General features: G+C 40.5%; 1 long non-coding RNA gene across 1 annotated transcript in view; it reads left to right on the top strand.

Annotated features, from left to right (window-relative positions):
• The window catches only part of LOC105079040 (uncharacterized), a 281,377-nt gene that overhangs the window by 127,066 nt on the left and 129,104 nt on the right, over window positions 1-25,207 (top strand). The gene's annotated exons all lie outside the window — the stretch shown is intronic.

Below are 25,207 nucleotides of genomic sequence, written 5' to 3'. Positions count from 1 at the left end.
AATGTCTGATTCAGCAGCTTTTCGGTGGGGCCCAAGAATTTGCATTTTTAACCAGCACCCAGGTGATGCTTTTTGGCTATTAAAAGCTTATCAAGATCTTTATTACAAATCTTACATATAATGCAAATTTCCTTGGAGGAAATAAACCCCTGAGCTCAGTAGGGGAAAGAAGATAGTGAAGGCAGACTAGGATGGGGTCCTGCAAAGTTACTGACTTAATTTTCACTGAGAGCTGCCTGGATTTTGACCTCCAAGTTGTCCCTTGAACACCAACAGCCCAGGAATCCTGTCTTCAGTCACTGGCTGTTCTGTTCCTTATCTCCACTCATCCCCACCCCTGTACTAATCCTACTGACCAAACCACCGCCACTCCCCCACCCCATCCCACCCCCCCACCACCAAAACTGAGCAGCCTCTTTTGTTCTCCTGTACAATTCCTCTATGATCAACACTTTGCCTCTCTGGATCTCAGCTGTGTCATATGTAAAGTGGGGAAAGGAGGATGGGGAAACAACACAAGAAGGCCAGCTTGGTTATTGGGGCACTGTGATTTCTACACTGATTCACTGGCCTTGGGGCAGAGCAGCACAAAGTCTGGCAAACCTCAGCACTGCTCTGGAACACCCAGGCTTGGAAAAGGACTGAAGGGAAGTTAGTTGACTTTTCCTTATTTGCCTTATGGGGGCAACCTGGTACAGAGAAAAGACTAGGCTGAGAATTGGGAGTCCTAGGTGTCAACTGAAATAAACAAACAAATAGACAAACAAAAAATCTAAAAGTTGAGTTATGTTTTATTCTGGGACTTTACTGAGGACTATAGCCTGGGAGACAGTCTCTAAGATAACTCTGAGGAACTGTTCCAAAAAGGTAAGGAAGGAGCTATGATCTGTAGGAGTTTTTCAGGGGGAGGCGGAAGGGGAGGGACAAAAAACATGTAGTTGAACATCAAAAGAATACCACTAGTCACAGAAAACAGACATCTCAAGTTAACAATTTCAGTGCTTTTCTGTATTTGGGAAGATGCAAGAGTCTGGGCTCATTGAAATTATTCCTTTGATGTGCATCTTAACTATCCAGGACCAGTATCCTGTTTTTCTCCATCCTGAATTCCCCTCAGCGCACACAGATGGGGGTGGCTGCAGTAGCTGGTGGCTTGATGGTGGGCAATGCTGTCCACATAGATGTGGTCTCAGTTCTACCTTTTACCTTCTGTGAGATCTTGGGCGGTCACTTCATCTGTGATGGGCCTTCTTCATTCCCTCATTTGTTAGTTATCTACTGCATGAGGCCATTTGGACAATCACATGGGAGAATGGAAGTTCAAGCACGTGGCGCTCATAAAAGTACCTATATTATATGGAGGCCCAGCAGCCCACTGCACTTCTAGAATGCTGTCACTGAGAAAGGACTCCACAGTGCGTGTGTCCTCTCCCCATTCTATAAACATCATCAGACACTGTGGAACATACCCAATTAAGCCAGAATGCATCTGTGCTCATAAAGGAAGCTATGGCAGAGGCTCTGTGGAAATCCAATCCAAGTTGGTTCCAAAAACACACATTTTATACTGCATTTTGCATCCGTGCTCCTCATACACATCCTATCTTCCAGCTTGGTCACAGAGCCACATTCTTCTTCTCTACCTCTTAATCCCCAAACTCAAGGGAAAATACCCTTGTTAGACCCTGACTCTCAAAAGGAAAGAGAGGCTTAGAAGGGACAATGCCTTGTGAGCCCCTGAACAGACCACAGTGCCTTCTAAAGGAGAAATCTTACTGTAAGCTGTGCTGTTCGATGAGCAGTAGCCCTTGGTCAAACCATAATTTAGGAGCTCTCCTCCCTTCATTTGAACACTTAGAAATATATTTTAGATTGTTTCATTTGTTTTACAGTAAGCACACATGACTTTGGTAAGCAGAGGAACCAAAGATCTTTTTTTAACTATAAAAATGCACTTTATTATGGGTAGAATATTGGTCAGAATGATTACGGTATTCTACTTTTGTTGACTGTTGTTTTGAAGTATACATTTATAATGGGGACAATATTTTGAGAATGCTGAAACAATGTGTTTTCATCCTTGGTAACCTGTAGTTCCTAGTGTAGCTGAGGCTCCAGTAGCAACCCAGAGCAGAATTTCTTCTGTGGTGGAGAGAAGATACCTCTTCAGTCACTTAGCCATGAGGCTTGGTGCCCCCCAGGATAGGAGGCTATGGTGTGTATTGCTCATTCTGAAGAGGCAGAAGTGTGGGAGGGGGGAGACAATAGATCCAGAGGGGAACAGAGACGGTGAGATGCCCTCCCTCCTCCCTATCTGGACCTCAAAGTGAGGAGACTATAGACACATCCAGCTGGGCACTAGGGAACCCAAGTTAATTGGACTTGGTGACTCCATTTCCTGGGCATATCCTGTGGCCTCTAGGAACCCAGCCTTTTAGCTTCTCCACATCCAGCCTGAGGGGAGAGATGGTTGGTCTCAGAGAAGGCAGGAGAGCAGTTTCCTGCAGCCTATGTGTGACATACAGAGTAGCTAAGAGTTCCCAAGTGCCTCAGTAAGGTGCCACAAAGGGGCTTAGACCTGACAGAATAGCCAATGTGGAGTCAGGATGAAGCCTCAGCACACAGTGCTACTTTTAATTAGCAGGGTGTGTCTGAGAAGTCAGACTCCCGGTCAGGGTGCCAGCGAAAGACTACATGAAGCCAGTCCAGGGGCCAGGCTAGGAAATAGGAGACGGGTGGACCTGAGTCTTCTCTCCTGGTGCCCTGAGGTCATATAAGCTCCCACAGACCCTAAATGTCATCCTAAAAAAGGAGTGGGAGAGGAAATGGAGAGAACTGAAGGTTTATGCAAACTGAGTCATTGGAAAGAGATTATTTAAACGGCACAAATAGAGATACCGGTGATTTGCAAATTTAAAGACTGTTTCTTTCTCTCACTACTCAGGGGTTGGGAATTTGAGGGGGAAATTAGACAGTTATGGGAAAATAAAGAGGTTTTATTTCCTTTGTACAGCCAAGTAGTGCCATGTGTAAGAGTCCAGCACTGTCCCACATATGTGCTGCTAGCTGGATGATATCAATTGCTTGCTGCTTGGTTTTGTGTACTGGCTTGATTTGCACACTATTCAGTCCTAGAATCCTTGAAAAACAAAGAATCTACACACACATTATGACATCACAAACAGTTGCTGCCGTGATGACTGCTCTCATTCTGAGTCACCAGGCTCCACACCTGGTCTGAGGTTACCTGGAACCTAAAGGCACCGGGAACACTTCTGTGAGCTGTCATTGAAATATTTTGCCTATTTTCATCATTCACCTTCCAGTAGAAATATCCAGGAACTGTGTTATAGTCCCAAATTCTTAAAAGTAGTTTTCAGAGTGTTTTATTTCTATTATGTCATATCATCCCAACAACTCTGTGAATTAGCTGGAAGGAATGGTAGTAGTTCCATTTTATAGTTTAAAAAAATTCTCAAAAACTTATGCGTTATAAGTCACATAAGTCAGGGCCCAGTGAAAACAGAAGGCAAACTTGGTCTTACAACAGAGTTTTAGATGATTGGTCGCAGGCATTTGTATACTGAAACTCCTTTTACCACCTTGTAAAGTTCAGTAATGCCATGTTGGTAGTTGAAAACTATGCATTGATGTGAATAATATATATTACCAAAAAATCACATATTACAAATTGGGTTTCTTTCTGTTTTTGTTTTCCTGGAAAGCTGGTTATTAAATATTTACCACTGCACCACTGGTTATAGGTATTAGAAGACTGGAAAATAGGGGACATTGAGGTAACTCAGATACTAACTGGAGAAAGCAGCTAACGCCCCAAGACTGGGAAATAAAAGAAAGATGTTGGATTATGAAAACCTGGGAGCTCAGAGGAAGAGCCCTCAGAGCCTGGGTTCAGACTGCAGAGGAGGGGTGGCTGTCCTCCTGGTACTGATACAGTTGAGGGGGGCATGATGATACTGCATAGGGTTGCTGAAGGAAACAGGAGGCCAGAACCTGCCACTGATGCTGGGGTGAAGCCGATAGGGATAGCAAGCTAACAGAAAAGAGCGTATCCTTCCTCCTCCTCCTGCCTCGAGCCTCCCCCTAGTGCCCCTACTGGCAGAGGTTAACAGGGAACAGCAGCAAAGGGAGTTCCCAGCTGCAGCATTTAAAAACCACCTACAGAAGATGGATGGGGTGAGAGACAATAGCTGAAAACCTAGCACTTAAGTGACTTGCCCAAGGTCACGTTATAAGAGTGGTCTGCCTTGTTCCCTGTGATGTTTCGGTGTCTGGAAAAGCCCCTGGTATATAATATACCCTCAGAAAACAACGTGGAAGGAAAGAAAGAAGGCAGGCTAGACTAGCCCAGTTCTACAGCACACATTCAAAGGCAAGAAGGGTCCAAAATATCCTTGTTTGCCTTCCCCAGTCTGTAAGCACCATCACAGCACCAAGTATATCTATATTCTTGACCCAGTTGTCTTCCAGTGCTGCTGTGGCTCTAAGGAGGTGCTGCAGCCTGGTACTTTGGAGAAATGTAGATCTGGATTCAAATCCCAGCTCCACTATTTAAGAGTTGTGTGCCTTGGGCCAATTATTCAACATCTCTAAACCTTTGTTTTTTCCTCTATAAAATAGAGATAATAATGTGTGGCATATGTGCAATCAATGCTCACTGTTACCATTATTCCCACCCCACACCCCAGAAGGGTGGGCAGATAAGTGGCCAGCTGATGCCTGTGACCCCCTTGGTCTGGGCTTTCCTCCCCTGTTCCCCAGTACTGGCCAAGACAGGGGCTGGAGGTAAAGGGATCTGCCCAGGGTTGCTACAGTCAGGCCAAGGGTTGGAAGATGGAAGCCAGGCTGGCCGGGCCCAGGCTCTGCAGCCAGGGGGATCCCAGACACCACACTTGTAACCTCACCCAGCGACCTAGAGATGGACATCTGTGTATTTCCTAATAGCGCTACCGTTTCAAAGCAAGTCTACTCCAGCCTGAGACAAACGCGGGTGTGGCGGTTCCTTGCATTCAAAATGAAACAAAAGAAAAGAAAACAAAGAGAACCCCCGCCCCCAAACCCCGGAAGGCCTGCAGACCTTTTCCCAGGCACAATGTGCAGGGACAGAGGAGGGAGTGCTTTTGTGACTACCCAGATGCAGAGCCTAGGAGCGCAGACCCGTCACGGGCTAGAGCCCGGGGTCCCGATCCCCAAGGGCACCGGGGCCCCAGGGGCGGGAAGGGCGAGGTTCGTCCAGCCCAGCCGCTGGCCCAGCAGGATCCGGGTTGGAGAGGGCTGGGGCGCGACCCAGCTGAACACGCCCCGCCCCGGGAAGCCCCCGCTCCCTCTGCCGGCATCCTGGGAATGTCGCCGGTCCGGGAAGCATCTGGACAGCCTCTAGGCAGAAGGGGGTGGGGGGTCAAACCTGCAATTTCTTGGGTGTTTTTGCACAAAATTCCCTCAAGCTTTTCATCCCCGTGAAGTTGAAGCCCACCGGGGTGAGAAGGAAGGCTCCTACTTCTCCAGATAGACTTTGTCGCAACAAAGACTTTCAGTCCTCCGTTCTGCGAGCACCCAAAGGCGCCTTCTCGGCTCCAGAGATCCCTTCTTTGTGTCTGAGGGAGGAAGTTCTTCCCCGCCTGGAAGCCTACGGGGCTAGCCCGGGCAGGCGTTTCCAGCTGGATTGTCGCCATCTTGTGGCAGCATATGGTGGCCACACTGGCCCATCGGCCAGACCCGCCTGCCTGCCACTTTCTTGGGTCCTTCAAGTACATTTCCTTCTTTCCCCAACCAGCTAGGAATGGAAAATGTAAAATCATGTTCCCTGGGCATAGGAGTTGAACTATGAGGCATCTGTCGGTCTCGCCCGATTGCAGGCAGGTGCCTTCTTAAAAGGCAGCCAAGTGTTAACTTGGAGAGACCAGCCTGACTGAGTGGGCTCTGCCTCCTGAGGCACCAAATCCAACCTGAAACGGAGTGCCAACCCCCACCAATTTCCCATGATACAAGCTACTGATTAAGAAGACAGGGAAGCGCTCTGTCTTGTCCTTACTGGTTACAAATGTTATTATACTTGATGAGTGCTGTTAAAGGACCCCTATCATTAAAGACTCCCTATTATTATTGTTATTACTATTTAGCATTTATAATGTCTATATTTTCAGGACATTTAGTCTATTATCTGTGCTTTCCAAACACTCCAGAGATGCAGGCAAGTGACTTCATTTTATAAAGTAGGGAAACTGAGGCACCTGTAATTAGTAGCAAGTTCATGGATTAATGAGTCAATAGTAGTCATTTCTTCCTCTATGATTATTGTCTTACTCCAAAGTGTCATAGATGACAGTAGTTGGTAAACAGACACTCTAACTTGAGAAACTAGTTTCTCTCGCTCAATTTTATGACCCCTTGTGATCACATTAGAAACCAAGTCCCAGAAGTTTTAAAAGTTACAAGTCATGTGCTCATTGCATTGAGCATATGGGTGATGTTAATTATATTTTATTTTATTTTTACAAGTCAAACACAACCCATTAAAAAAAAAAAGCAAGGCTATTACAATCAGTAAACCAGATGTATTTTGATTTGGAGAATAAATTGGTTTTCAAGACATTCATTCATTATGAATACCCCATTCATTAAACATAACAAGCATAAAACAGACCAATTTTTTAAAAAAGACCATCTTTCTTTAAACTCTGTTATCCTCTTAGAGACAAGAAAGACTATTTTCTGCTTTTAGACTGTGTTTTTTCTTTCCAAAAAAGCTTTCAATCTTACCAATAGGCACACGCACATTACCACGGGACCTTAAGTTTTAAGTTTCTTCAATAAATTTTTTTTTCTCCAAAAGCAACAACAAAATAAGTTACCTTGCTCATAGAAAGCAGTTGCATCATGTGCTCCCTTCCTCCTTCATCTCCCACCAAAAGAAAAACATCCTGTCATTCTGGAAGTCTCTAGTGGAAAGTCCTGGACTTGAATTCAGAGCTGGGACAAGATTGAGGCAAAAGAGGGTTTGAGAGGCTTGTCCTATCAACAGCTGCTGAGTTAGCCAAGCCTCCAGCAAAGCTATGATGTTGAAGAAGTTTGTCCGGGAGCCTTCTCATACAATCTTTAGTGTTTTCTTTTTCACCCAGTTCTCATCCAAAATAATAAATTTCTAAATGTAAAGTTTGAAAGAAGTTAAGGGAGTTGCTTACTGGTTTGAGGGGTATCGGGCTAGCCTTCTCAACCTTCCCTTATATTCATTCAACTCGCTAATTCACTCAGAAGGAATGTATTTATATATGTATTAATAAATGTATTAATGTATATATTAACAAATGTATTAATAAACAGCCATTCTTGATGGGCCTATGATAAGTAAGGCACTTTAAATTCACCATTATTCCTATGCAGCAACCCTTTGAAACAGATTCTTATTATCCCCACTTTATAGATGAGGACACTAAAGTTCAAAAAAGCTCAAATAACCTGCTCATAGTCACACAGCTAGAGGGGAAGCTGAGATAGGTACATAGGGTTGCAACTTCTGTGGATTCAGAAATATGAAGCTACCTTTACCCTATGGGTTCCTTCAGGTGAGAAAACAAGACTCAGGAGCATGATAGGTAAATAGAAAATGAGTTGAAAAATAATAGAGTGACAAAACATTCCCAGTCAATGGAAAGAGTCCCGTGTGTATATCCGATATACACCGTGTCTGTAAAGTGGACTCCTGCAAGGCCAGTCCTGCTCAGTTTACCAGCCAGCTTCATCTTTTTGTCTCTGTCTTAGACCAACTGGATTAGGTGGGTTAGGGTGACAGTCAGTGGAGAAACACATGACTCCCCAGACTCTTTCAGACTCCTTCAGCTTCCAGCCAGTGAGGAAGAGGGTTCTCCAACATCCCAGCCTTCACTGAATACAGAGATATACCAAAGCCCTAGGCCGTCCTAGTTGGAAAACAAATATGTAGGCATTTACTAGTGTGGTAAATGGGAGTTTTCCAGGTGGTACTGTATACATGGAATAAGGGTGACATTAACAATGAGGGAGGTGATTTCCATTCAACTGAGAGATTTAAGAAATTGATAGGAAATTGATAGGCAACATGGAACAGTGTTTGAGAGTACTTCTCTGGAGCCAGGCTGCCTGGATTGAAATCCCAACTCCATCACTTATTAGCTTTGTATCCTTGGGCCAATAATTTGACCTGTGTCTTGGTTTCTTCATCTGTAAAATGGGAATGATTATAGTACCTGCCTCATAAGGTTGATGTGAAGATTATATGAGTTAATGATTGTTCTTAGAGCAGTGTCTGGTCTATAGTAAACACAATACAAATATTAGTATTTATTATCATTAATGTTGGAAAGAAACTTCAATCAAACTTACCTTGGCTCCTATCCCTGCTGAGTGGTCCTGGATAAGTTACCCAACCTCCTTGAGCTTCAGTTTTCATCTATTAAATAGGGTAATAATAACACTATTTTGCAGGGGCATTGTGAGATAATATGCATGAAAATGCTCATCACAGTATTGATCATATAGTAGCTCAGTAAATTCCCATTTCCTTCCTTTCTTTAATTTAGCATTAATGAACTTTTTTGATGTGTTTAGTGGTAGCAAAAGAATAGTAAAAATGAAAATATACATAATCTATAACTATATATCATAATTAAACTATAAATTAAAATATACTTTGTTAAAAAAGAGAGCTCTATGTAGGGATATGACAGCCCCTGGACATAAAATGCAACCAAGCAGGGCTGTTCCTCAGGAAAACTGTGAGGTATGTCAACAGCAAGTCTATCTCCCCTTTCCTGTGCAATGTTTTGGTCAAGTTCAACCTTACCTTCCTCTTCAGACCCTCTGAAGGCAGGATCATCGGGAGGTGTGGAGGATAGGGTGAGGAAAGGGACAAGGAATGACTTACTGCAGGCTCACTGTTGTTTCAGCCTCTTTCCTTTTTCCCTGGAATGGAGGTCCCAGGGACTGCAGCAAGGCTGAGGTGGAGGGAGAGGCTCAGGGCGGGCTGCTGGCCCTCTCAGACACACTGCACCAGGTGCCAGTCCAGTGCATCCTTGTTCCTTGCTTTTCAAAGGACAGCATTAGCAGCATCCATCCAGGGGCTTGTTAGAAATGCAGAATCTCAGGTCCCACCAAAGACCTGCTGAATCAGAGTATGTGTTTTAACAAGATACCCATGAGATTTAGATGCACATCAAAGTTTGAGAAGCACTAAGCTGGAGCCTACAAAGCCCACAGTAGCAATTTGGACTGAATGGATGCTGGCATTTGGACCTCTGCTTTAAATTGTATGTCTCCTCTTCATTTCCTCTTCTCTTGAGCCCACACTGTGTGCCTTATACATGGAGAAGACAGTGGCCTACTATGGTGAGAGTGAGAGCCACTGTAATTGATCAGAACTCTCAAGAGGCACAGAATTGGGAGATGGCCCAGGTGACAACTGAAAACTCACTCTGGTGGCAAGCAGGGTGGTGAGGGAAACAATCAGTCAGGTAGTGTCTGTGCAGCACCTATTTGTGCCAAGCACTTATTGTGTGCAGGCACTGTGGATGACACAAAGAAATAGCATGGTGCCTTGGAAAACACTAGACTGGGAGTCCTGGGGAGGTCTGGGCCCTGATCTAAGTGACTGGGCAATTCCCCTCACCCATCAGCATCTTCCTTCCCTGTCTGAAAAATGCTTGTGTCATATTAGAGGATTCTAAATTCCCATCCAAATCAAAAGAGATGTGATTCTAATAGCCCTAGCCTCAAAACCTTAGTCTAATTGAATAGACAAAATGATTTTAAATGATTACACATGAAACAGAGGGCAACCCAGGACAGGATGTGATTAAGGGCAGAGTCATGCAGAACTGGCAGCTTAGGGATCAAGGACTCTTGGAAGCTGGGTGTAAAGAGCAGTGTCTGGAACCTCCTTAAACTCCTCCTCCCCTCTCTCCCCGAGCCAATAGGGGAGGGGGGCGGCTGGACTTCCACATGTGGCCACTAGGTGTCGCTGTCATGATGTGAAATCCCTGGCTGGCAGGGACGCTTCCAGGGAAAACCTCTGCTGCCCCACTGGGTAAAGGAATAACACTGGTTTCCAGACCTAGAAACACAAGTTTCTAACAGTGCTGAGGAACTCAGAGCACAGGTCGGCCTGTGTCAAAGCGGGAATCCGTGCACACACTCCGCCCTGCCCAGGCCGGCTCAGATGAGGTGAAAGAAGCAACTAGCAAGAATGTCAGCGAAGAGCACACAAAGGCCCATATCCTTACGCGCGCGCGAGGACACACACACACACACACACACACACACACACACACACACACACACACACTTATTGGACAACGAGGTGTCAGGAACCCCTCTTCCCACACCAGGTCTCTACGCCCACATTCTGGCCCAGCTTCTCACTTGCCCTACAAATAGTCTGCAGGGAATCTGAGCCTAAATCAGAAGTCCTCCCTCCAGGAGAGCTTTGCCCTCTGGTGGAGAGGAGAGGCTCCAGTCTACTCACTTTGTTCCAAGGTAAGCAGTGTCCACTCCAGAGCTACCAGCACTCAACCTTCTCTCCATTTCATTTCCCTGCAGAGGGGGAAGTGTGGGAGGGAACCTTAGCATTGCCTAAGGCTCTCCTATGTGCCAAGCTCTGGGCTAGGTGTTTTGCATACATTGCTCTGGAGTCCACTTCCTCTGTCCTGGTTCCCACTACCCACTCCCACTCTGCCCCTGAGAAACAACACAAACACACTGAAAACCTTGAGAACTCTCCTAGGGAAATAACCATTAATTACTCTGAGGTGTAGGCAAAAGTGCGCAGAACTAGCAGCCCCCACACCTTGGTCATTTTCCGTTGTTTCTTGACAGCCATGTGACAATGTGACATCATTTAACCTTTCAGAGCCTCAATTTCCACATCTGTAAAGTGGAAGTAATATAGAAGCCATTTTTTAATTTTAAAATTTCTTGTTGTTTTAACTTTTTATTGAGGTGTAGTTTACATACTACAAAGTGCACATTAGTGTACAGCCCACTAAAACTTTCAGGCCAAACATCCAACACCCAGACTGAGAAGAAAACATCGCCAGTATCCCAGAGTCCCTTGTGCTCTCTGCCAGTCACTATCCTGCCATACTCCCACCAGGGTACACACCAGCCTGACTTGTAAGAGCACAAATTAGTTTTTGCCTATTTTTATACCTAATACAATATGTACTTGTTCCTCTCTGGCTTCTCTCATTAAACATCATGTTTTTACATGCAGTAAGAGATTGTTTATTCCATTTGTTGTAAGGAATTCCATTCCTTACTATACAACAACTTATCCATTCTACAATTGTTGTTCATTTGGGTAATTGTTGGGTGGGGTCATTGTAAATGGTGCTTCTCTGAACTTCCTAGTAGCTGTCTTTTTCTCATTGTTTTTTATTGTGGTAAAATATATTTTAAAATTTCCCAATAACCATTTTTGAAAAATTAAGGTATAATTGACATATATCATTAAATTAGTTTCAGGTGTACCATATGATTCAATATTTGTATATATTCAAAATGATCATCACAGTAAGTCTAGTTAACATCCATCATCTTGACCATTTTTTAGCATATAGTTCAGTAGTATTAGATACATAATTTTGTTCAACCATCACCACCATCCATCTCCATAACTTTTTTCATCTTATAAAACTGAAATTCTAATCTCACTAAACACTAATTCTCATAACCCTTCCCTGCAGCTCCTGGAAACCACCATTCTACTTTCTGTCTCTCTGATTTTGATTACTCTAAGTGGTTCATATAAGTGGTCTAGTATGTATCTCATTTATACTCATTTCTGTTTGACACAAGACTCTGATTTCTAATATTTCCTTTTTTGTGTGCCACTTTCAAGTAAGTTTGAATTTGTGCATATTAAAGCATCTGTGTTTTGGTGACAAGCACACCCCTTTCCTGGTAGGCTGGCTATGAAGGGATTTGAGAAGATCAGGGCCGGCAGAATTTTGCTAGCTCCCCAGTGTGCTTCCTTTAACAGGTGTGTAGTTGCATTTCTGTTCTGCACAACCACCAGCGCATTTCATGTGTTTTAATCCTGTCTCCAAAATTAGGTTGTCAGATATGGAGCAAAAAAGACCGTATCTTTCCCTTGTCTTATATCTCCCGCTGAGCTGACCAGAGGCTGGGGACAAAGCTGACAAATATTCAACTGCCTTATTTTCATATTAAACCCATTGGGTTGGTTTACACTAGATTAGACTAGACTAGGCCATCCAGTGGAGAAAGAATTGCTACCATAGGAGCTCCAAATTATTCTGGAGTAAGAAAGGGCACTGGAAAAGGTCAGAAGTCTCTTTTCTAGAAGTTCTGCAGAAAACTCACTTGTGTTTCATAGGTCCTGAATTGGTCACATGCAGGCCCTGAAAAAAATCAATCCAGTCAGAGTCCTGCAACACACATTTGCCTGATTTTGAAAACTATATGCATTTATGCTTTATATTAACTTTTGAAATAATGAAATAGATGCAATATGGTGAATAACTAGTGAACAACTGTGTAATCACTATGCAGATCAAGAGAGAAAACATCACTGGCATCCCAAAGCCCTTTATGCCATGTGTCTCTTCCTGATCACAACTTCCTCCTCCTTTCCTCCAGAGATAATTATTACCCTGACTTTTAGAGTAATCATTTCCTTGTCTTTATAGTTCTGCCAAATAAGCATCTTTTAGAAATATAGTGTACTTTTGCCTGGTTTGAACTTTATATAAATACCATGTGTGTATTGTTTTCTCTTATTTCTTTCCCTCAATATTGTTTTATGATCAAACCATGCTGTTTCATGTAGCTGAAGTTCATTCATTTTCATTACCATATAGTATTTCAAACTGAAAATATGCTACAATTTATTGATTTATTCTATTGTTAGGTATTTTGGGTTGATTCTAGTTTGGGCTGATTTTGAATAATGTTGCCAGTACAACCATTCCTATCTATACACATTTCCTGTTATATATGTGTATAATTTCTCTAGGGTATACATTTAGAAATGAAGTGCCTCGTTTATAAGATATTCATATCTCCAACTTTACTATACTCTACCAAACTGTTTTTAAAGTTCTACCAATTTACACTCCCATGAACAGTATACAAAAGTTCTCATTATTTCACATCCTTGAAAATACTTTGTATTGTCAGACTTAATTTTTGCCAAACTGATGCTTCTGTGGTGGATTTTCATCATAGTTTTAATTTGTATTTCCTTGTTTATTAATGCAATGACTGCTTTTTAAATATATTTATTAACTATTTGCACTTCCACTTCTGAGAGACACCAAAGTCCTTTCTTCTTTTTATTGTCTGTTTCTTACTGATCTTTTGAATAAGTTCCTTATACGTTCTGGATCCAGATTCTTTGTCAGCAAAATGTATTGGGAATATCTGCTCCCATTCTATGACCTACCTATTGTTTCCCTTTCTTTATAGAATCTTTTGGTAAACAGAAAATTTCCAATTTCAATGTAGTCAAAATTCAGTCTTTTCTTGTATGTTTGATGCTTTTGTTTCATATTCAAGATATCTTGTTTAAGATATTTTCAAGTTCATGAAGATATTCTTGTGTATTATATTTCCCACAAATTTTGGTGGTTCTTGTTTCACATATTAATGTATAATCTTCATCATGTGGAACTAGCTTTTGTGTATGATATGAGGTAGGGATCCCATTTTATGTGGTTCTGCATGAATACCCAACTAGCCAGTGTTGAAAAGACTGTGTTTTTTTAACTAGTATTCTGCAGAGACTCTTTCAAGAAATGACATAATAATATGTGTGAATTGGTGTGCAGACTCTCTATTTCTTCCAATGGCTTGTCTATTCTTACACAAATACCACACTGCCATGTTTATTATAATTTTATAACAAATTATGATATCTGGAAGATCAGTTTTTCCCACCTAGTTCTTCTTCAAGAATATGTTGGCTATTTTTGATTTTTTGTGTTTTATGTAAGTGATAGAATTGGCTTATGAGGTTTCAAGAAAGAATAAGGCTTTTTAAAGGGATCATTATTGATTTCTAGTATAATCTCATTGTGGTCAGAATATTATTTTGTGTAATGCCAGTCTTTCCGTTTTTGTGGATATTCAATTTATGGAAGAGGATAATATTGATGTTTGTAATATTCCTCATGTGTGCTTGAGAAGCATGTGTATTATGCAGTTGTTCATGTAATATCCTGTGTATGTATATATTCACTAAACAGATTCCTTGTTCAAAATGTTTTTAGCTTTTATATGTGTTTGTTCTATCAATAACATAGGAGAGTTAAAAACTCCCATAAACTGTGGATTTTCTTATTTCTTCTTGTGGTAGGTCTGTAATTCAACTAAAGTTAATTTTTATGTTTGATTTGTGTTAGAGGTTGAATATATACTTTTCTAATTTCAGTAAGTGCTGACAGATTGCTTACCAGAATAACTACTCATTTTAATCATTTCCAGCAGTGCAAGAGAGTTCTCGTTTCTCCACATCCCCTTCAACATTTGATATTATCTACCTTTCTACTTTTTACCATTCTAACCAACAAGAGGTGTCTTGTTTTGATGTAAGTTTCTATGACATAATAATGAGTTTGAGTCACCATTGATTTTTCTAATGCTATCCAGAGATGGTATTAAGGAATCTGTTGTTATTCTGTATCTTGTTTCTTTTATGTCATCTAATTTTCTCTCAAAGCTTTTCTTTCTTCTCTTTATCTATGGTGCTGAAATTTCAAAATGATGTATATTCTTCCATTTAAAGGGCACTTCTGGGCTCTTAATATGGAAACATATGTCCTTTGGTTGTGGGATCATTTTTCCATTCTGTTTCCTCTTTTCTTTCTTTTTTGAACTCTTATTCACGAATTAGACATTAGATTGAGCCTCCAAGTTTCTTTCATATTCTTTACTGTTTTTTTTATAGCTTACTTTATTTTAGGAGGAGATATCAATGATCTTACATAACAAATCTCAGCTTCCTAAAATTTTACCTGTTCTCTACTTATTTTTATTTCATTTATTTGTGTGCCATCAAAACGTTTTTAGAAAATATGAGATTTTCTTATCTCTATAACATGTTAATTCAAGTTTATCTTTTTAAAAATTTCTTCTGTTTCCTGAATTCTTTTCAGGTAACTTTAAGACCTTTTGTTTTGCTTGCTTGTTTTCTCTCTTTTTCATTTTAGAGACTTTTTTCAAATGTCAGATTATCCTTGAGTATTTATTCATATTTAGGAATAAAAAAATAATGAAACTATGAAGGCAATTGTATGTAGAAAACTTAATGGCTGAGGGTTTCCAGTTTAGCATATAAGAAGCTTGGCAGTCACCACTCCATCTTAACAACAAGTAAAATGCTGAATAAACTGAAAAAACAACTCTTCTTAGATCCATAAGAGAAGTGAGGTCACAGGGCAAACTGCTGCCCTCAAAATTGGAGAGACCAACCAGTGAATACTGAGAATTACAACTTACTGGAACAGAAACCCAGGAGCAACAATCTCCACAGGAATCAGTGCTGAGGTAGGTACGGTACAGTGCTGGACTGTAATAGACAGATTGCTGGAGGCTCAGTGTGGACAAGTCTAAGAGATAAACACTCCAGGGGACCCAATCATAGGGAAGCCCCTACACTTGTGAGTTTTATCTCCAGGTCCTCACAGTGAATATCAGAGAAAAATCCCCTCATGCTTCCAGCAAGGAGGGGGAAAATTAACCACTTTGAACTATGCCAGAGCATTCTGTTTTTCCTAGCATGTTCTACTCCAAGGAGAGACTACTTAATAAGAGCCTAACATATCAGGTTTTACTAGAGCCTAACTGACCTGGAGGAAGGGAAATATGCAACCCTAGACAGCTACGTGGTAGAAGGGAAATACTCAGTCTGCTCCCTCCAACCTTGCACATGAGGAAAGGAAAATACCCAACTTCATCCCACCTAAGGGGTGAGAGGGATTGAAAAGCACATGTGAAATTCCACAATCCAGATACAGGCTCAGCAAACTACTGAGACCTAATTATAGGACTATAGAATGCTTTTCCTCCTTCAACACCTTACCACCATATTATTAAAGGCTTATTTATAACAGTTTCTTTTACACAGTACATTATATCCAGCTATCAAGAAAAAATTGTAAGACATACTAAAAGGCAAAAAATGTAGTTTGAAGAGACAGCAAGCATCAGAACTAGACTCAGATATGGCAGGGATGTTGGAATGATTGAACTCGGAATTTAAAACAGTTATGATTCATATGCTAATGGACAAAATAGACAGCATGCACAAGACTAGATGGGAAGTATAAGCAGAGAGATGGAAATCCTAAGAAAGAACCAGAAAGAAGTGCTAAAGATAAAAAAGTTGTAACAGAAGAAAAGTCTTTGATGGGCTTACCAGTAGATTAGACATGGCTGAGGACAGAATTTCTGAGCTTGAGAACATCTCCATAAAAACCTCTAAAACTGAAAAGCAAACAAGCAAACAAACAAAACTGAAAAAAAAAAGAAGACCAGAAAATCCAAGAACTGTGGAACAATAACAAAATGTGTAATATACATAATGAGAATACCAAAAGGAGAAGAGAAAAAGGAACAGAAAAAAAAAATACTTGAAACAATAATGACTGAGAATTTCTTTAGTTTAATGTCAGACACCAAATCACAAACCCAGGAAGCTCTGAGAATACCATACAGGGTAGGATAAATGGCAGAAAAACTACACATAGGCATATCATTTTTAAACTACAGAAAATCAAAGATAAAAAATTCTGAAAGAAGCCAGGACCAACAACAGCAAACAGCTTACCTATAGAGGAGCAAAGATAAGAATTACATCTGACTTTCTCAAAAACCATGCAAACAAGGAGAGAGTAGAACGATATATTTAAAGTATTGAGAGAGAAAAAAAAATCAACCTAGAATTCTGTACCTTGTGGAATTATTCTTCAAAAGTGAGGTAGAGAGAAACACTCTCAAACAAAAATTGAGGGAATGTGTTGCCAGATCTGCCTTGCAGGAAATGTTTGAAGTTCTTTATAGAGAAGGAAAATTATGTAGGTCTTTGAATCTACAGTAAAGAGGGAATCTACATAATTAACTCTGACCTACATAAAGAAAGGAAGATCATCAGAGAAAAAATTAGTGAAGGTAAAATAAAATTTGTATTTTCTTATTCTTAATTGATTTAACAGATTACCGTTTGTTCAAAATAATACCAACAAAGTATTTGATTAGGTATCCAAAGCTGGTTCAAAAACCAATTAATGTAATCAGTCACATTAACGAGTTAAAGAAGACTCAATATTGTCAAGACATCAGTTCTTCCCAACTTGATCTATAGATTCAGTGCAATCCCAGTCAATATCCCAGCAAGTTTTTTTTTTTGTGGATATTGACAAATACACTCCAAAGTTTATTTGGAAACAAAAGACCCAAAATAGCCACCATTTGTATCTTTTTGGATGGACCTTGAGGGCATTAGCTAAGTGAAAGAAGTCAAACAGAACAACAAATACCCTAGATCTCACTTATAATGGAATCTTAAGGAAAAAACTGAACTCATAGATACAAAGAACAGATTGGTGGTTGCCAGAGGCAAGGAATGGGATGGTGGATGAAAAAAAAAAAAAAATGACCAATAGAACCCTGAAACTAAGTGCTGGCAAGGATTTAAAATGTAGGAATTCTCGTTCATTACTGGTAGAAATGAAAAATGGTACAGCCACTTTGGAAGACAGTTTAGTTTCATGGTTTCTTACAAAACTAAACATCCTCTTACCATATAATCCAGCAATCATGCTTCTTGGTATTTACCCAGAGGAATTAAAAACTTATGCCTACACAAAAACCTGCACATGGATGTTCACAGCAGTTTTATTCATAATTGCCAAAACTTGGAAGCAACCAAAATGTCCCTTTGGAGGTGAGTGGATAAGTAACTATGGTACATTCAGACAATGCAATATTATTCAGGCTAAAAAGAAATGAGCTACCAAGGCATGAAAAGTCATGGAGAAAGCTTAAATGTATATTACTAACTAAGTGAAAGAAGCCAATCTGGAAAAGCTACATACTGTATGATTCTAACTATAAGACATCTGGAAAAGGCAAATCTATGGAGACAGTAAAAGATCAGTGTCTTGGGGAAGAGGAGGATGAATAGGTGGAGCAAAAATAAATTTCCAGGGCAGTGATTCTACTCTGTAAGATACTGTAATGGTAGACACATGTCATTATACATTTGTCCAAGCCCATAGAATGTATAAAACCAAGAGTGAACACAAATGTAAACAATGGACTTTGGATGATTATAATGTGTCCATGTAGGTTAATCAGTAGCAACAAATATGCCACTTTGGTGTGGAGTGTTGGTAACTGGGGAGGCTATGCATGTTTGCAAGAAGAGGGTAAATCAAAATCTGTGTACCTTCTGCTCAGTTTTGCTGTGAATATAAAACTGTCCTATGATAGAAAGTGTATTCTGCATATATTATATATATATATAATATATATAATATATACAGTGTATATATATCACTTAATGAATTCATAGGCTTCATTGTACATGGATCAGGTGGGGAGCCCCCTGTCTCACTAAGATGCTCCTAGATATCAATACAGACAGTGCTTGACTTGCAATGTTTCAACCTACATTTTTTTTCTTTTTTCTTTTTTTTTTGACATTACAGTGGTACAAAAGTAATATGCATTCAGTAGAAACCATACTTCAAATTTTGAATTTTAGTCTTTTCCAGGGGGAGTGATATGCAGTACCATACTCTCTCATCCTGCTGGGCAGGGTTGTGAGTCAAAGCTCCCAGTCCACCATGCGATCACAAGGGTAACAACAAACACATTTAGAACCAGTCTTTATCCATACAATCATTCTGTTTGTACTTTTGCTACAGTACTAAATAAATTACATGGGATAGTCAACACTTTACTATAAAATAGAATTTGTTAGATGATTTTTGCCCAACTGTAGTCTAATGTGAGTGTTCTGAGCAGGTTTAAGGTTGGTTAGGCTAAGCTACGTACAATGTTTGATACCTTAGGTGTATTGAGTGCATTTTCGACTGACAATATTTTCAACTTGTGATGGTTTATCAGGACATACCGCATCATAAGTTGAGGAAGATCTGCACGTGGAGTGTTATTTCTATAGTCAGTATCTACAGAAAAGAATTCTCCATTCTCGCACTGACATGGCATTATGACAACTATCAGAGTTTTGAAACTGGGAAGGAGTGGAGTGGAACTGAGGATCCACCCACTCTTTCAACCTGTCCTTTTGTTTTCATTTTCACACTTCACCCCTGCCCTTCATGGTCCTTGTGGATTTTCAAGTTTTTTCCATTTCTCCTCACTGTTGCACTCTGTGGTTCATAACTTTCTCCATTCTGAAGTTGATTCTCTCTCCTTCTCCACTAGCTTTCTAACTTGGAAAAAAATTGCCCTGTGTTAATGTCTTCTCTCCTCTTGGTCTTTGAGTCCTTATATAATTTCTGTCTCAGTTAGTGACATAATTACCCATCTTCTCAACTGCCATAAATCAGCATGTCACTCTAAAGTCCTCTAAATTCTCATCCAATTGTTCATCTAGTCTAACTGATTGTTATATTCTAAGTATCTCCTGGATACATACCCACAAATACTACTTTAGATCTGGTCCTCCTCTTGGACCACTAAAAGAAAAGAGATTGTAACCTAAGGGGGGAAAGTCTCAAAGTGAACATTTGCCTTTTTGTCTCAGTACTGACCGGGAGCAAAAAATGTCCCAATGTGAATGCTCCTGGCCATTTGGCTGGTGTCCTTTAATAGGGAGATGGCTCTTATAGCAAAATATCTGTATGTCTTGGGATAACGCTTATCTTTCTATCCTGTGCTTATCAAAGAATTTCCTTGAATGAACATTAGTTCTCACTTTCCTTTTTTCCAGGGAGAGACTGGGTTATACCATTGGCAACTATCATTGGAAAAAAACCAGGAAGTCTGGTAATTGGGAACCTTAGAAGATAATTGCTCTCAAGAGAACTGTATCTGGTTGACTAGATGAGCTAAAGCCCTAGTCCTAGGTCCATGATGACCCTGGGAAGTTCTGATGCTTTGGGAAAATTCATCTATTCAGCAGATAACTCTCTCCCCTCTACCACATTGACTGCAGTACCAAATTCTGAAACACTATTCACCATATTTTCAGTGTTACCCAGTATATCATTAAAAGATGAGCAGCATGATTTACAATATAGGCAATCAGGAAATAACTTGAGAAAATCTCTATGGCTTCTTTAGTGTAAAAATCAGTAGAGTCAAGCACACGAACAAAATGTACACACAGCATTATCTCTGTATACACACAAGCTCATACAGAATTCCTATTTATATTCATATCTCTAAGCTGCCTCATCATAACATCCTCCTAAAAACTTAAGACTCCTTTGGCTCTGCTGGTTACCAAGGTGAATCTTATTGGAGTAAACACAGTTTTGCCGGTTGCCTCAGACAGAGCGCTTCATTTAGGACACTTCAAGTCCTCTGCTTAGTAGTCCCCCCCTTTCCTAAGGTCCTTCCTCCTGCCCACTCCCTCACCAACACCAGGCAGAAGTGCACACTGCCAGCTGCAGAGCTGGCACAAGGTCTGAGGATCTCTATGTGGGGATCCTCAGTTAACACATGGAGCCCAAAGAGAAACAGGGGAAAAAATTGCAATGCTCAGCTGAATTCCAGAAGCCTATTCATTCCAATACTAACAGATGGTAGGAGAACAGGAAAGCAAGTGTCATGATCCCACCCCTCCCATTTTCCCTGGCTCCCTCTTCTCATCATTCCAGCCTCCTACTCCTCCCCAAGTTCCTGCATCTGAAGCAACTCTAATACTTAAGTCTAAAGACCCAACATCTTTCTTTTCTCAACTCTCAGTCTTATACTCCTTGGGCCAACCAAGGCTAACTAAAACTGAAAGTTTTTTTTTTTTTAAAGGATGAAATAAAAGAATTTAGGAAGAGTTCAGTACCCTTTCCCGGGAAGACAGTAGTGCCTTAAAATGGCACAGCCTACAAAGCCAGGGCCTCCCTTTGAGCTCTTCTGGCCTGGCCCAGGTGGCCAGGAAAAGAGGGTAGGCCTCTAGGGCCAGCTCTTCTCACATGCTATCCCTGGGCACAATTTTTATATGTCTACATTCCAAATTTTTAATTTGTTCTTTTTTTAAAAAAATATTTTCTCTGCCTTGCTCCCTAATATGAAATGGAACAGAGGGACTTACATTTTGAGCTCTGGCTGGGCCTTTGAATATTCTGTATGTTTCTCCCCAGATTACCCCAGAGGCAAAACTCAATCTCTTTGCTAGTTTTTCCAAGAAATCCACTCATGCCAAAGTTTGGTGACTTTAGTTGCATTTACTTAAGCTTTGGGGGAGTTACAAGAAGAGGATCACGTCACAAAATGAAGAGCCATTCTCTTCTCTCCAGCCCTCCTCTCCTCTGCTCTCCCTCCACTCTGCCCACCACCACCCCTCTGAATTTTTCTCACTTGATTTGGCATAGTAGTTTTCCTCTCTCTCTGAAACTGTAGTGCTGACATCCAGACACTGCATGAGGGTTGAGTGGTTGAGGAAGGGAGTAGAGCTTAGATTTCTACCTCCAATTTGCATAAGCATATCCATCAAAATGTTCAGAAAAACGAGGGCCTCTTCATCAACATAATACACTCTCTTTAGAGCACAGTCATTACAGATAGCAAAACTTTTCCCCTAATATCCAGAGATACATAGATATGATACAGATATAGATTTCTATTGTTACCCATACATTTATAGATAGATAGATAAATAGATATATAGACAGACAGATAGATATAGATAAATAGATAGATATAAATGTGTGAGTATTTATCCATGTATCTATGTATCTATGTAAGTGTGTATGTATTTATCTATCCATCTATCTAGCAATAGAAATCATTTTTGACTCTGGAACTAAACAAACAAAATGGTTAGAAACCTCTCTCTTTCCTGGCTGAGTCTCTTGGGATCTTGCTTGTTCTCCTTGGAGAAAGTTGATGTTTTTGGCCAGAGCTGTTGCTCATCACTCTGCCACCTGGTAGCTGGAGCCACTTCTACCCCTGTTTCTTCTCACCAGAGGCTATCCTGCTCCCTGAGGCCCTGCCCAGTGGTAGAGCATGTGGCTCATGTAGCCACCAATGATGTTTTCCTAAGGTGGGGGAGGTCCCTGTCATTCTTTTAGCCTTGTAACTTTTACTGCTCTGGTCCCTAAACGTAAGTCCTCCTGTTACCACTCTTTTATGTTACTTGCTCTCTCAACTTCTCAGTGGTTTTTCTCGTTGAAGGATATCCCTCAATGTTGCACACAAAAATTTCCCTTAATACTAACCTGTATGTACTATCCAAGGGCCAAGTCCCACTGCCTTGCCTCTGTCCCACTTCAGCGTGCATCCATGGCTCTCCCTGGTGTGTGCAGGGAGATGGGGAAAGCAATACTGTTAATTCTGGCTTCCTGGGCACCTCCTCAACCATCTGCCTGGAAGCCTCCCTGTTTCTCCCAGAATTCCCGTGTCTGTTGGCTCTTCATGCTAATAAGATTCTTTAAAGAATCCTGACATTCTATAACAGTGCTTTCTAACAGAAATGTAATGCAACTCTCATATGTAACTTTGAATTCTCTAGCAGCCACATTTAAAAAGAAAAGGAAAAACAAATGAAATTAATTCTAATAATACTTAACTCTATTAAAAATATCATTTTAACAAATGATCAGTATAAAACATTTAAATGAGATTAGTTTGGATACTACATCTTTCAAATCTAATATGCATTTTACACTTAACAGTATGTCTCAATTCAGACTAGCCACATTTCAAGTGCTCCATAACCATATGTGGCTAGTTGCTGTCATACTGGACAGCATAGTCCTAGAGTTTCAGGTATAAGTTTGTAAACAGGCCTCTCTCATGTACATAAAATATGCGCCCATGTATCAAGTACAAACTTCTCAGCTGAGCTTTTAAGGCCATCTATAATGTGCCCCACTGTTGGAGTCAGGATGGTCTCCTTGTTGGTGCTCATTACCTCATGTTCGTTCCTGCCTCTGTGCTTAAACTTTACTGTTCCCCTAACCTCCCCCTTTTCTCTTTTCTGTTCTAACTCCCAGCCTAGCTGCAGTTCCATCTCCTTATGGACTACAGCAGTTCCTACTATTCTTTCTCCAGAGCTTCTTACAGTAACAATTTATAGGCAGGACCATAAATTTAGAAATTATTGATTATATTGTCTTTGTATTATTTGCTGTTATAGAGAAAATTTTTCTCTTCATCAAAACTGGGAGCCCTTTCAGAAAAATATCCTTGTTGTATATTACACTTCTCAGTCACCGGTATGATCTACCCTAGCACAGAGCCCACAGTACACACTAAACATGCTTTTTAGTGGCTTAATATGCTATTAGATGCAGTTTTTAATGCCATTTCATTTGTACCTTGTCTCTCCAATTAGATTGAAAGTTCCTCCCAAATCATATGGTGGTTCTTTTTATCTCCCAAATCACTTAGCACAAATCTACTAGGATTTAAATATCTAAGTCTAGCCAAAATTGCAAAATACTTGACAGATTAATAAGTACTTTTGCATACCTAATCTCACTTGATTCTCATCAATCCTTTTGAGGTAGAACTTACTGATATCATTGTCACCTTATACATGGTCAGTGTGTGGCACAGAGAAGTTGATTGATTTGCTTGAAGTCACACATTAGAGAAATGCTAAAGAGCCCAAACATCGAATTACAAATGAAAGGTCTCGCTTTCCAAATCAGTGGTTACCACCTATACCTCTGTTACATCCCACCCTTATTCCCTCCAAATTAGGGTAGAACCAGAGGTTTTGTTTTGCTTGGTTTTTGTAATTGATGTTCTCCAGGAGATTATTGAACATCTGGCCCTGCCATGTCCAAGAATAAGCATTTGGGAACTACTCCTCAGAAATGCTACGTAAAAGGCAGACAGCTCTCTTCTCTGCTCCTCTGGGGAGAATTTCCAGGGTAAGGCATCTCTGTAAGGGATCACCCCCACCTGCTTCTCTGCCCTTGCCTGAAAAGAGAAAGGAGTACAGAAATTGTTAAATATGTTTGAGAGAATACTATTCAGTGATAGTTCTATCTAAATCTAAATATAAGCTGTCATGTTTTTCACTCTAAAAGTCCAGTGATAATATTTGAGAACATTCTCCCTCCTCCCAGAGTGCCCCACACCCATTAAAAGCAGCATTATTAAAAACAGCAGCTACTGGGCGTGCTTAGAACAGCTCTTCTCAAGTAAATAACTTGGAATGTTTTTATTTTAGTATATCAAAGGAAGTCTGGACCACATTATGGTTAATTGACTACATATTTCCATGAACAGAAATGAAGCTATATTTTAGTTATAAGGATATGGACCACATTGTCTTTAACGCTGGATACCAGCTTTTTAAAAAGAGATGAGAGAGAAGAAACGAAAAGTGAATTATACACTGAATTTCAGCTTGACTTAAAATCTTAGCTATAGTTCTAGAGCATGGAAGTTATGGGGAAGGTAGCACATATATTTTGGTCTAATTACAGTGATTACACCCATGCTACCCTGGCCCTATCTTTGCATACATTCTGATAAAGAAATATTCTTATAAACAGTGCTCTTTCTTTGTCTGTCCTCCCTGGAGGGAGGTAGTTAAAGCAGCCTAGGTGACTAGAAAACAGAATTCAGAAAGCTAAGCAGAATGAAGAGCCATTTCTGAAGTTAAGAAACACTTATAGCAAAGTTTATTTCTTTTGACAATTTGCATAATTGTTTTTGTGCTTCATGCAAATTAGGCTTAATAAACATTATTTATTTCAAAGCTGAACTAATCAATTTTGGGCTTAGCTAGTCTGAGAGTGGGGTGGAGAATTCCCAGTGCGAGCACTGTCCCCTGCAACCTCCCCACTGCCCATTATCTCAGGGAAGGGGCCCCAAGTGAAGCCACACCTAGCACCTCATCCTCCGAGTCGGTCTCCTCCCTGTTTACTCTGCTAGTGAGAAATGGTCCAACTGGAGACATCTAAAACCTCTAAGCTGTGGGTGGCCTTGATCAAATGCTCTAAGAAGAAAAGAAAAGAGAGGAAATATTTGATTATCCAGAACCCTT

This window comes from Camelus bactrianus, chromosome 15 (assembly GCF_048773025.1).
Source record: "Camelus bactrianus isolate YW-2024 breed Bactrian camel chromosome 15, ASM4877302v1, whole genome shotgun sequence".
Classification (NCBI taxonomy): domain Eukaryota; kingdom Metazoa; phylum Chordata; class Mammalia; order Artiodactyla; family Camelidae; genus Camelus; species Camelus bactrianus.
The sequence above is the reverse complement of the archived record's forward strand: the minus strand, read 5'-3'. Positions and strand labels throughout refer to the sequence as shown.